A 13461-nucleotide genomic window follows, 5' to 3' on the forward strand; every position below is an offset into this window, starting at 1 on the left:
TTGTAATTTATATTAATTTGTGGAGAGGTAAAAACAACACAATTTATATGGAAGACAATCCCTGATTTGATACACGTTTCGACAAGTTCTTTAATCAATTTCAGATAATGCTAGGTTCCCACTGTTGTGCGATGTGTTGCACTAGGATTGTCCCTATTGAGTCAATGATCTGGTACGTGAAGATACGTTCGGATACGTTGATACAATCAACACGATTAGTACGACTGACCTCTATATATGTTACGACCTGATAGGATCACCACGATTACTCCACGATGTCAATCGTAGCGCGAATCTTGATAGTGTGAACCTAGCATAAAAGAATACTTGACAAAATGCCGTGCTATATCTGTAACAAACCAGTGATTGTTTTCCAAATAAATTGTTTTGCTTTTAATGTGCTCAATCATTAAATACCACTCAAGGATTATAATCGAGAGTTGTATACCAAACAAATATATATTGACCACTGCCGTTTGAAAATATCAAATTCGGAAGTTGATGAGCAATAAATGCCAATAAATGCCAATAAATTCAAATCATGAACTAGAACTTCGGTTTCAGTTTCAACTTCTTGTCAATGTAACTGATTTATTAATAGAGAGGTACATAGCAAAGAATTCTTAACAGTTGTGCTTTTTTTTGTTACGACTTTTCAAAAGCATGAATTACCATATATCATCTTGTGTATGTGTATGTGAAATTAACTAAGATAGGTTCGTCAAACTGCTTGCATGTATAATTTAATGTAAAATAATATTTGTTTACTTTGTATCTGGCTAGTCAATGTAATGCTTGTATAATAAATAGCTGTAGCTATCAGTCATGTATCTATAAGAAATGAAATGAAATGAAATGGGGTTTAACGTCCTACTTTTCTGCTCCAAACTGGGCTAACGAAGACGTGCATACACCATACAGTGTGTTATGAGGGAAATTTTGCCCGGACAGCGGCACTACGGCCTACTCTTATATCGAATTCCAACTGTCAAGAGATCTTTTATATGCAGGCCAATGTGTACATGGGACCTCGGTTTTTCGTATCATCCGAACGACTAGACAGCTGTCCTTGTCAGGCCCTCCGTCCTGCATCACTGATGAGGGGGATCCACACCCGAAAATCTAGATCGAACACCTGTATCTATAAGATGTATTAAGTTCAGTACACACTATACAATTTTCCACAAGCAACTTGGCTATGATTTATCATTTCACAAGCGTCTGCTGTCGTGCCATAAGAAAATCCTATGCAATTACAACAGTAGGGCTACTACAAAGTGGGGGTCACGGTGGGTAAGATGCTGGCTCGCTAGCCTGGAGGTCGGGTGTTCGATCCCTGCATTGGCCGAGAAAGTGCATCCAGATTTTCCGGCATGTGATTTCCCCTTGTTTAGTTGTCTAGTCGTTTGGGTGGGACAGAAAGCCGAGGCCCTGTGTACACATTGGCATGCACGTAAAAGATCCCTTGACAGTTGGGATTCGATATAAGAGTAGGCCTCATAGCACACTGTATGGTGTATGCCTGTCTTCATTAGCCCATTTAGGAGCAGAACATTAGGACGTTAAACCCCATTTTATTTTATTTACTACTACAAAGTGTGTTTGCCATGTAGCAACCGGTATGGCATGTGATTATATAGTGTGATGTAAGTAAGCTTTCAGATATTGGTGATTGCTCTTGTAATGCAGTTGTCGTTATTATAGAAATATATTCGCTTTTGTAATGTAGCCAAAATAATGCATGCTATACATTATTCAGGCGCAAATATTGGAAAGATCTTCCAAGACACAATGGAGAAAAAAAAAACAATCATTGCTTTTAAGACTCAATTGAAAACTCATTCATTTTGCAAAATATCTTGGCTAGAACACTATGAACTATTTGTAAAGTGCATAGAAATTACTTTAGGACATAATGTAGCATTATAGAAACAATCTGTTATTATTAATAATTATTTTCGTATTTTTGAGGACCCACAAGTGTTTTGTGTGTAACGATTGCATTTTATGTATGTCACCCTATTTGGTATAGGACATTATATCGGATATATTTCACAAACTATTTGAATAATATATAAACAAACATACAGGGCTCTTGCATCAATTATATTTGCCTGTCTCAGGTTTCCTGCCACTGCTAAAGACCCCTACACACAAGCGAATTATTGAAATAAAATTGAACCATATGTTAGTCCCGAAATGACTTAGTTTGTCTTGAGTGGACATTAAACCTTTGCCTGTCATGACTGCCAGAGCATGGACCGACTGGGGAATTTGCCACATAACGCGTGCCATAAAATTAGAATTGGAAAGAATTTAAACTTAAAGCTCCAATTTCATATTTTTAAGTTTTATTTTTAAAATGTATTAAAATAAAGCCTTAAAATCGATGCTATGTATAAACAGTCCTACCTTGATAAAGAATAATCCTATTAATCCTATAATTCACTACTGCCAGTTGAGAAATTGGCAAAAATATCATTTTCAACTTCAAATTCAAATTCAAACGTTTGAAGATAGATATTCTATGGTAGGGAATAGAAAAACAAGGGAGGTAATTGTGTTATTATTTCTGGTGTGAATGATTTTATAAGTGTGAGAAAGATAACCTATGATCGTATAATAGTGAGTTGACAACCTATTAAGCAAAAGACATAGAAATAATTATGTTTTGACTTTCTTAGAAAATATGAAATTGTAGCTTTAAAACAGTTAAATGTAAAGTTTTGAATGTGTAGAAACACTTAAACATACATTATGCATGCTCTTTATCTAATCTTCCATAATACCCATTTCAAATAGAGTTAAATTTATAGTTTTGAATGTGTAGATACACTTGAAATGATTTTTTAAAAATAGGATAATGCTAAATGTTGTCATGTTCTTTGACCCAAAAAATCTTGCTAATCAATAGTATACAAGGGGGGTTGGATGGCCGAATAGTTAGCACGTGCGCGCTGTATCACGAGGCCTGTCATAAGTCAACTGGCGTGGTTTCGAATCCCCGGTTGTACGTGACAAGGAGTAGGGTTGCTTGTCCAACCTCGTGGGTTTTCTCCGGGTTCTCTGGTTTCCTCCCACTTCTAAAGACCCCTACGCGCAAGCGCATTATTGAAATAAAATTAAACCATATGTTAGTCCCGAAATGACCTAGTCTGTGTCGAGTGGACATTAAACCACCTCCCTCTCTCTATTGTATATAAATTACGACAACAAATGACCAAAAGAATTAATCACTTGACAGAATATTGAAGAGAAAACCCTGGTTTTGTATGGCAAAGTTTGTGAAATATACCAGAAATAATAATATCAATAATATACTAAAACAGTTTCTTTGTGTATCGATCAAATATTAATCATTAGAGTAAAAATGGGAGTGTTTTCCTAATGTACACGATTCTTCATATAAAAAAAACTGGACATCACTTCATCTTAAGTTGGGTATTTTGAAATAATATTTTCCTAGGCCTAACCGTATATACAAAAAAACCTGGCCGCCACAGGATCTGATTTGACTTCTTTCTTATTGTTTTATTTTTTTGGTTTCAGCTCCACCTGCTCCACCACCACCAGGTCCAGCGGCACCAGCTCCTCCTCCACCACCAGGTTCAGCAACACCAGCTCCTCCACCACCACCACCAGCTGCCCCTCCTATGAGATCCGTTTCAGCCCCAGCAGGAGCCCAGACAGAAGGACGAGGGGCTCTACTTAGTTCAATTTCATCATTCAGTAAAGGTGGATTAAAGAAAACAACGACGGTGGATAAAAGTGGTCCAAAAATTTAATTTATTAGTTTAGAATTTCATCACTAACTTAATTGCACTGATATGGGCGGATTCCCTTTTAATAACATTACTAGGGGAGAGTATGTTTTCCGACGGGTTGGCAAGGCCGGAAAAATTCTCTCATACTCTGAGAGAGGAATATGGGGAAGGTAACCCTTTCTTATGGAATTGACTCCTACACCCCCCCCCCTTCCTCCCAGCTGGCCAGATCTCCACAACCTATCAGAAAATAGAGAACACCCCTTAGCATGAATCAGTGGTTTATTGAAGTTTCTGTTTTTGCTACATATGCTTCCAAGTCTCATTTGAGGAATTCACATAGCTCATTTTGTTTGACCTCTTCTAGTTTTAGCAATAGAACAAGAATGGTTCTTATCAAGGGCCTTATTCACGAAAGCTTAAACTAAAATATTTTAATAAACTGCCCTTTCATTGGCCGAGAGTTTTTATTTGTACTACTCAACCAATGGCTGCTTAGTTAAGATATTGTAGCTCCAGATTTCGTAACTAAGGCCCCTGTTACTGAAACCTTGGAATTATTTATCGTTTGAGATTTTATTTACACCAGAAAATATTTTTATTTATTATTATTTACATATGAATAACTTAAACTGTTTTATATATCAGTGAAGTGCATATTGAGGTCATAAGAGCATTGCAAAATTCACGTTGATCAAAAGTGTTGATTTTGATGCTCTGACGTGGCCATGGTCGACCCGTGAACCAAGAAATGAAATGAAATGGGTTTAACGTCCTACTGTGCTGCTGCGACAAAGCTTAAGCTATGAAGGAAATTTTGCCCGGACAGCTGCGCTACGGCCTACTCTTATATCGAATTTCAACTTCAAGGGATCTTAAACCCCATTCCATTCATCAGATATGTTACAGAATCCAGTCCTGTTCTTGTAATGTATGTGTAGTTATGTTACAGAATCCGTTCTAGTTCTTGTAATGTATGTGTAGTTATGTTACAGAATCCAGTCCTGTTCTTGTAATGTATGTGTAGATATGTTACAGAATCCAGTCCTGTTCTTGTAATGTATGTGTAGTTATGTTACAGAATCCAGTCCTGTTCTTGTAATGTATGTGTAGATATGTTACAGAATCCAGTCCTGTTCTTGTAATGTATGTGTAGTTATGTTACAGAATCCAGTCCTGTTCTTGTAATGTATGTGTAGTTATGTTACAGAATCCAGTCTTGTTCTTGTAATGTATGTGTAGTTATGTTACAGAATCCAGTCCTGTTCTTGTAATGTATGTGTAGTTATGTTACAGAATCCAGTCCTGTTCTTGTAATGTATGTGTAGTTATGTTACATAATCCAGTCCTGTTCTTGTAATGTATGTGTAGTTATGTTACAGAATCCAGTCCTGTTCTTGTAATGTATGTGTAGTTATGTTACAGAATCAGGTCGTGTTCTTGTAATGTATGTGAAGTTATGTTACAGAATCAGGTCCTGTTCTAGTAACGTTTTAGTATTTTTATTTGTTCACCCAGGACTATGTCCTGTTCTAGTAATGTATTTGTAGTTATGTTATTGAATTAGAATGAAGTCCTGTGGTGAAGTTATATTATTGAGTTAGAATATTTGTTATACAACTTAACAGTCTCCTTGTACAAAATATATTTTATAAAAAAAACATTAACTAAAACTTCCAGACTTTAAATTTAAACTAATCAATATCTTTTAGCATTAAATGAGCTAAATCTCAATTCTTTGGCACCCAGAAATGGACACAAATGCGTCGCAACGCATATAATATTGATATATGAATGTATATGAATTGATTTACATTCAATCGTTGCTGTTTTTACTGTAATTTCTAATCAGTTATGTTTGGCGAAATGCGCAAAGAGTCTAAATTGAATAGTTTCTGGTTATTTTAATCTATGCCAGTACTATTCTGCTGTGGGATATGCTTAGCCTCGTTCATCGAGTCGGTTCATTACAAATGGCACTCGAAAGCATTCTGCCACGCGATTCGTGTGCCAATTTTAAAAATTTCATAGTGTCTTAAATATTGGATATCAGAAGCCCATGTAAGGTAATGACATCAATGTTGATTTAAATTGACCAATAAGTCGTGTTTGCAATGTTGAAGATTGTGGATGATATTGAGGTAGAGACTTGCCTCCTTTAATTAAATCATCAAATGAGGACTGTTCATGCTTTCTGTAGCCCACTGTAAATTAGAACTTTGCTTACTAAAGTTACTTTTTCATGAAATCCGTGTTCCTCCATTGTTTATTAGATATTTCCCCATGGGGCAGTGAACTTGCCTTTTCTTTATTTTTCCCCAATTCGTCCATTATTTCCTTGGATTCATAGTTAAGAATTTTGTCTAATGGGTGGCATCCATTGGACATTAAAATTAATACTCTTTATTCAGGCTTCAAATTCACACCCATAATACTTTTGTCGCTGGTGGGGGGGTTGGATGGCTGAATGGTTAGCGTGCGCGCGCTGTATCATAAAATCTGTCATTGAGTCGACTGGCGTGGTTTCGAATCCCTGGTTGTATGTGACAAGGAGTAGGATCGCCTGTCCAACCTCGTGGGTTTTCTCCAGATCGTCCGGTTTCCTCCCACTGCTAAAGACCCCTACTCGGAAGCGAATTATTGAAATAAAATTAAACCATATGTTAGTCCCGAAATGACCTAGTTTGTGTCGAGTGGACGTTAAACCCCATTTCTCTCTCTCTCTTGACGCAGGTGTGAAACTAAAATTCTCTGTTTAAAAAATAATATAGTATTTATTCAGTGGCTATTTAGTGGGTCACGGGGAAGGAAAATATATGGAAAATAAATTTCCCACCTACATTTTGATAACTTGACCAGTGAGTATAGGTCTTCATAGTCTACATGTCGTTCCCCCAATCGACCTCACATAACCTCACACTTCACTCTGCATAATCGTGCAACCTCCCAGTAATTCAAATCATTGCTACGTCACTGGATTTAATAATGAATACGGTACAATAGGATGTCATTTACTCCCTAATAATAAAAGCAAAGATCAGTTGATTTGTTTGTTTTGCGATAATTACTTCCGGTGTTGGTTTCATTTTTCCTATTACTGATTAGGATTTAGCAATTGCTTAGCCTATCAGTGCTTAACCTATCGGTGCTAGTGGTTCTGAAAGTGTAAAAACTTGTCAACCCGTTTAGAAGGTACGAGTTACTGTTACTGTAGAATTGGAGACACTGGTTAACACCGAGAGGTTTCCAACCCAATGACAAGTCATCAATATATTGTTTACTTTATTTACTGAAAGATAATTTACACGAAACTGGAATTTCATCTTTTTTTTTTTTTTTTTTTTAAAATGATTATTATTCTAATGAAATCTGTTATATTATGTTTTGTTCTTTGTCAGATGTTTATTATGTTGTATTTTAAAATAAAGTATCTGTCAAATTGAAAAACCGATTCGTTTTTACCTATCCGGTCCCAAAAGACGAACTGAGAAATTATCCTGCACTTGACGTACATTTAAAAGTCTAATATTATTATAAGGTCCGTTTCCCTGTACGCATTTTCGCGGTGTTTCTATGTGCCTTTTCGTCAGTTACGTGGAAACATTCCCATTTAATTTGCATTAGACCGACTTTTTCGCCGAAAAAAAAGCGTACATGGCAAACAGGCCCAAGAGATATAAACGATGCAGTGGCCTGGCTAGCACATTTAACTTTCATTAATTAACAGAAAACATGTCAGTGGTCAGCCATTTCCTTTTAAACATTTTAGCTACTGTCTTAAACCTGAAATCGGTTCAACCTTCTTTCAAATATTGCCAGGTTCCCACTTATCAGGGGTAGTCGTTTGGATAAGATGGGACTTTTCGTCCAGCCCCACCCGTGTAGGCGAAAACATATCGATGTCAGGCCAAATTCTAGCATTGTAGACGTGGCCATAGGAAAAATATCCCGTACGTTATCCCCTATTTGTTCAAATATAAATAGTATACCGCAAAACATTCTTCAAGAAATCCACCCATTGGGAAACGCAATCTATTATCGAAGGCCAACGTAGTTCGTCATAATTTTTGCAATTTTTGTGACGTCACGTGATTATAGAAAAATATATCCTGTATGTTAGCATTAGATCTTATCATTACGACACGTTAACCTCTATTCTTTTAAACAGTATACCGGTACCCCAAAACATCCCATCGCGAAACGTAATCTATTTCCAAGACCAACCGTTTCTGTGCACTCATGTTCAACAAAGTGACTTATGACAGGAATAACTGCAGTATTGTGTTCACGAGACATAAACAATATATTTATGTAATTAATTTAAAACAAGATATGTTAAAGATTTTATTTACAAAAAATATATTACTATTTTATATACAAATTTAACAAATAATAAAAATATATATTCATAATATCATGTGTCACGTTAATGAGATGGGACTTTTATAATATTTTAGTTTGTAAGGAATGTAAAAGAATAGCGTATGCGTCACGTTGATGAGATGGGGCTTTCGTAATATTGTTGTAAGGGATGTAAAGGAGTGGTCTATGTGTTACGATGATGAGATGGGACTTTCGTAATATTGTAGTAAGGGATTTAAAGGAGTGGTGTATGCGTCACGTTGATGAGATGGGTTTTTCGTAATATTGTAGTAAGGAATGTTAAGCACATGCATATGTTAACTGGTTAGGGTCAAGGTTAGCTTAGGTTAAAATACCGACATAACTATATGAAACTGTGTATTACTCGAATAAACCACATTTGAATATATTGGCATCATTAAAACGAATAAACCACAGTAAAATACATTGGCGTCATTCACAGGAAACGACCAAAGTTAACCTGGCGTCATTAATACGAAACAACTGAAGTTACACTGGCGTTATACACAAAATAACCACATGTAACTATACTGGCGCCATTAACACGAAACAACCACTATTAACTATACTGGCGCCATTAACACGAAACAACCACAGCCATTAACACGAAACAACCAAAGTTAGCCTGGCGGCATTAACAAGAAAAACCAATGTTACACTGGCACCATTAATACAAAACAACCAATATTAAACAGGTGTCATTAACACGTGACAACCAAAGTTACACTGGCGTTATTAGCGCAACCACAGTTTAGTAACCCGACGTCATCAAATCACGTGTGTTTCTAGATAGCAACATGGCTGACAGGAAGTGATTAGATTGAGGTGATGACGACATGGTAGAAAATGAAGTTTGACTGTTAACAGGAGTACTACAATACACAGGATAGGGTGAATGGCTGCCATTATAAAAATTATTAGATTCCAATCTCTGTCTTTTAAAACTTCTCTCTGTTATTTTACTGATACTGAAATCTGAGGGTGATCGAGATGACGTAAAACCTGACTGAGTCTGTGACGTTACATCGGATGACAATTGTGATGACATAAAACTTGACGAAGATTGTGACGTTTTGCTGTATGAACCTGTGTGACCCTCATCTGGCGATATTCTGACGTCACCACGACATTTCAAACATAATCCATCAGAGGTAGCGGCCATCTTGTTACATCTGGTACAGACTGGAGAGGAATCTTCTGAAATAAAATAAAACAAAAGGTTTGAATTAGACAAATATAGAACAACAAAGATCAATTTAAAACGCCATTTCGCGCAAACGCTAGTTCTGTTTGGTATTTGTCATATCCGTTGCCACGGTGGTTTCCCCTTGTCAGTGATGCAGGATGGAGGGCCTGACAAGGACAGCTGCCTAGTCGTTCGGATGGGACGAAAAACCGAGGTCCCGTGTACACATTGGCGTGCACGTAAAAGATCCCTTGGCAGTTGGAATTCGATATAAGAGTAGGCCGTAGCGCCGCTGCCCGGGCAAAATTTCCCTCATAGCACACTGTATGGCGTATGCCCGTCTTCATTAGCCCAGGTTAGGAGCAGAACAGTAGGACGTTAAACCCCATTTCATTTCATTTCCGTTGCCACGGGTCGTGTATGTACCTAAAAGTGAGATATGGACTTGGTTCAAAGTCCTGTGCATGGCCACTCAACCCCAGATCCTCCATCTCGGCCCATAATTGCGAGCCATAAGACCATTGCTCTCAAACCAGATGTTCAGAGAGAGAGAGAGGGAGAGAGAGAGAGTTTAACGTTCACTCGACACCAACTAGGTCATTACGGGACTAACATATGGTTCAATTTTATTTCAATAAATCGCATGCGCGTAGGGACTTTAGCAGTGGGCGGAAGCCGGAGGACCCGGAGAAAACCCACGAGGTTGGAAGGCAACCCTACTCCTTGCCATGTACAACCTTGTGATGCAGCGCGCACATGCTAACCATTCGGCCATACCCACTACCGTCTCCAGATTTTCAGACTTGAAATGGTCTGTAAAGAAATATACATACCATCGTGTATTTTCATGTGAGTTTTGAGATTACATGCCAGAGAGAATCTCTTATTACAGGTCAAACATTGATGTGGTCTGTCACCTAAAAATAGACATACATTTTAATGTAATAAACATTTATAACCGAAAATTATTTATGGCCAAAAATATAATGTTTTGTTAAAGCGAAATGAAATGGGTTTAACGTCCTACGTTTCTTCAAATACTATCTGGAAAATGTTGCCCAGACAGCGGCAGTGCGTCCTAGGGTTCTTTTGAGTGCATGCCAACATGTACACGGGACCTCTATTTTTCGTCTCACCTGAAAGACTAGACACTGTCCTGCACCCACTGACGAGGGGAAACCACGCTGGAAAATTTCGGGAAACACTATTCCTTGTCACGTACAACCGGGAAATCGAAACCACGCCAGTTGACTCAATGACAGACCTTATGATACAACGCGCAAGCGCTAATCATTCGGTCATCCCCCATCTGCTCCTTTGTACTGAGATTATAGGCAAGACCGGCACAAAAACCAACGCCTTGTCGCAAATATATTCCACTTAACTGAGATAACCTAAATATATTATCAACAAACCTGAATGAAGAACGAGATGATTTTTCAAGCTGGTTTGTTTACTGAAACCTCGATTACAAATCTGACATTTGAAAGGCCAGGATCCATTATGAACATACATGTGACTTTTTAAATCTCCAGGAGTAGGGAAGGATTTAGAACACTCCGTACATTTATGTGGCTTATCCTGGAAAATAAAATTTGTAAAATCAGATTTGAACAGAGTTAAACTGATTTCTTTTTTTCGAGTTAATCGATAAACTGATTAGTATACTCGATCAATTGATTAGAATTATCGATAAATTGATTAGAATTATCGATTAATTGATTAGAATTATCGATTAATTGATTAGAATCTACAAATAAATCTAAAAATAAACAACGAATTAAGGAAACGTTTGAACATTAAATATCTTTTACATTTTCTTAGTATAAATATAATATCCAAAAATTTCATTATGAATTTTCAAAATGATGGAACGTTAAAAAGCTTCAACATTACAAACAATATTAATGTCAATAGAAATGAAATGGGGTTTAACGTCCTACTGTTCGGCTCCAACTAGGCTAATGAAGAAGGGCATACGCCATACAGTGTGCTATGAGGGAAATTTTGCCCAGACAGCGGCGCTACGGCCTACTCTTATATCGTGTTCCAACTGCTAAGGGATCTTTTACGTGCACGCCGATGTGTACACGGGACTTCGTTTTTTGTACCATCCGAACGACTAGACAGCTGTCCTTGTCAGGCCCTCCATCTTGCACCACTGACAGATGGAAGCCACGCCATAAATCCAGATGAACTTTCTCGGCCAACACTGGGATCAAACTCGCGACCTGCAGGATAGCAGGCCAGCGTCTTACTCATTTAGCCACCGTGGCTCCTAATGTCGTGGCTCCTAATGTCGTAGAACTTTACGAAATACTATTCATTAATAAAAGAGAACATTATTGTATTTACCTTGTTGTGTGTCATACCTAATTATTAATAAAGTAATTATTAAAAAAACGAGAAGAGTATTCATTTACCTTGTTGTGTGTCATACCTAATTATTAATAAAGTAATTATTAAAAAAACGAGAAGAGTATTCATTTACCTTGTTGTGTGTCATACCTAATTATTAATAAAGTAATTATTAAAAAAACGAGAAGAGTATTCATTTACCTTGTTGTGTGTCATACGATGATAATACAGATTAGAACTAGCTGTAAACTTTTTACCACAAATATTACAAATATGTGGTTTTTCTCCAGAATGGATACGACGATGAGTGTTGAGGGAACTGGATGTCGAGAATGCTTTATTACACGTTTCACAAACATGTGGTTTTTCTCCTGGAAACAGAAAAAAATCACAAATGTCAATTAAAATATGGTAAATTACAAAATTCGCCTCTTTTTATAATTCTATCTGTATCTGAAGAAATAAATCAGAAACGTAAATTAATACCGCTGTAGTAAAAACTTCAAACAACCCAATCTAATTAAAACAGAGATCCTATTTCGTTTCGTTTTTTATAGTTTAAAATTTCGTTTTACTTGTCTTTACTACACTAGAATCTGGAAGAGTTGCTATATAACCGACGTTCTGGTTGCAGTGAGGGATTAGCCAATGAAACGGTCTTTTACGGTGAGTTCTTGGCGTGCGATGCACGGAACTGTGGGTAAACCACTAGAAACGTCAACGCTGATTGATTAACCAATGTCTGACGTCATAGGGTCAAAAGCCGCAGGTGCTACCCCTGACACGACCTTCCATTACAACCGATCAGATCTTCATGTAGGGTAGGCCGTCGAAATTATAAAAAACGAAAAGAAGCGAAATATAGATCTGTATTTTGGTCAGATAGCTCGCAAGCCTTCCTTTGTATACCTCCAACATGATGTAATTGGTGGTGTTTGTATCGCACGAATTATATCACAAAATGTCATTAATTAAAATGGAAGAATATTCATGGAAAAGAAAAAGATGCACTTTATGGAGGCAAGGCGTTAGTCAGAAAATAAAATAATCCAATAACGCTAGGGAAATAAACGACTACTCATAGAAAAGAATAGAAGTAGGAAGCCAGTCTAACAATAACTAAAGGCATGGATGAAGTCTGACAATAAAACTATGGACCGTATATAAATATACACAGTCCATGATAAAACTAAAGTGTAACCTGATCACACTGATTGTTACTAATCTGAGTTAATCTGGTTTAATTTATCACCTGTTGATTATAAAACAAGAGATGGATTGTTGAAGACCAGATTGCAATTAGCTTGAGGTAAAACTAATTAATTCTTTTACAAATTGATTCTGTTAATTTTAACACGACTTGCTATTATACAGATTAACGGAATTAATAACGACTACTGATTTGTTTTGATGAGAGAAGTCCAAGATGTAAAAATCAGAGATTTGATCAAAGACAGGTGAGATATTACACAGTTACAGTGGACAGGTAAAACTGCTGCTTTAGGGGGAAGACTATTATATCAGACGAAAGTATATATATGAATTTAAAGAAACGGTGTACAGAGCTTCTAAGTAATTTTTAATCTTTAAAACATTAGGATACGTCACGAAAGCTAGATGACAAAGCTTTCAAACGTTGTTTAGAACTTATTGGGAATTTGTAATCTCCCCAAAGTTTTTAAACATTTGTGACTCTGTGAAATTGTTATCATCTAGATGCCTAGTATTTTTTCATCGTTACCCGTTACGACTATTTATAGTATATTTTAT

The 13461-nt window shown here is 36.8% G+C and overlaps 1 long non-coding RNA gene across 1 annotated transcript; it reads right to left on the bottom strand.

The window, feature by feature from the left end:
* Positions 1-8185: 8185 nt before the first annotated feature.
* LOC130013641 (uncharacterized) lies at positions 8186-10903 on the bottom strand. Its single transcript, XR_008788856.1, has 3 exons — positions 10749-10903; positions 10167-10250; positions 8186-9344 (listed from the first exon to the last, which is right to left on the bottom strand). It is a non-coding gene; the product is annotated as an uncharacterized LOC130013641 (long non-coding RNA).
* Positions 10904-13461: the final 2558 nt, after the last annotated feature.

This window comes from Patella vulgata, chromosome 7 (assembly GCF_932274485.2).
Source record: "Patella vulgata chromosome 7, xgPatVulg1.2, whole genome shotgun sequence".
NCBI classification, from domain to species: Eukaryota; Metazoa; Mollusca; class Gastropoda; family Patellidae; genus Patella; species Patella vulgata.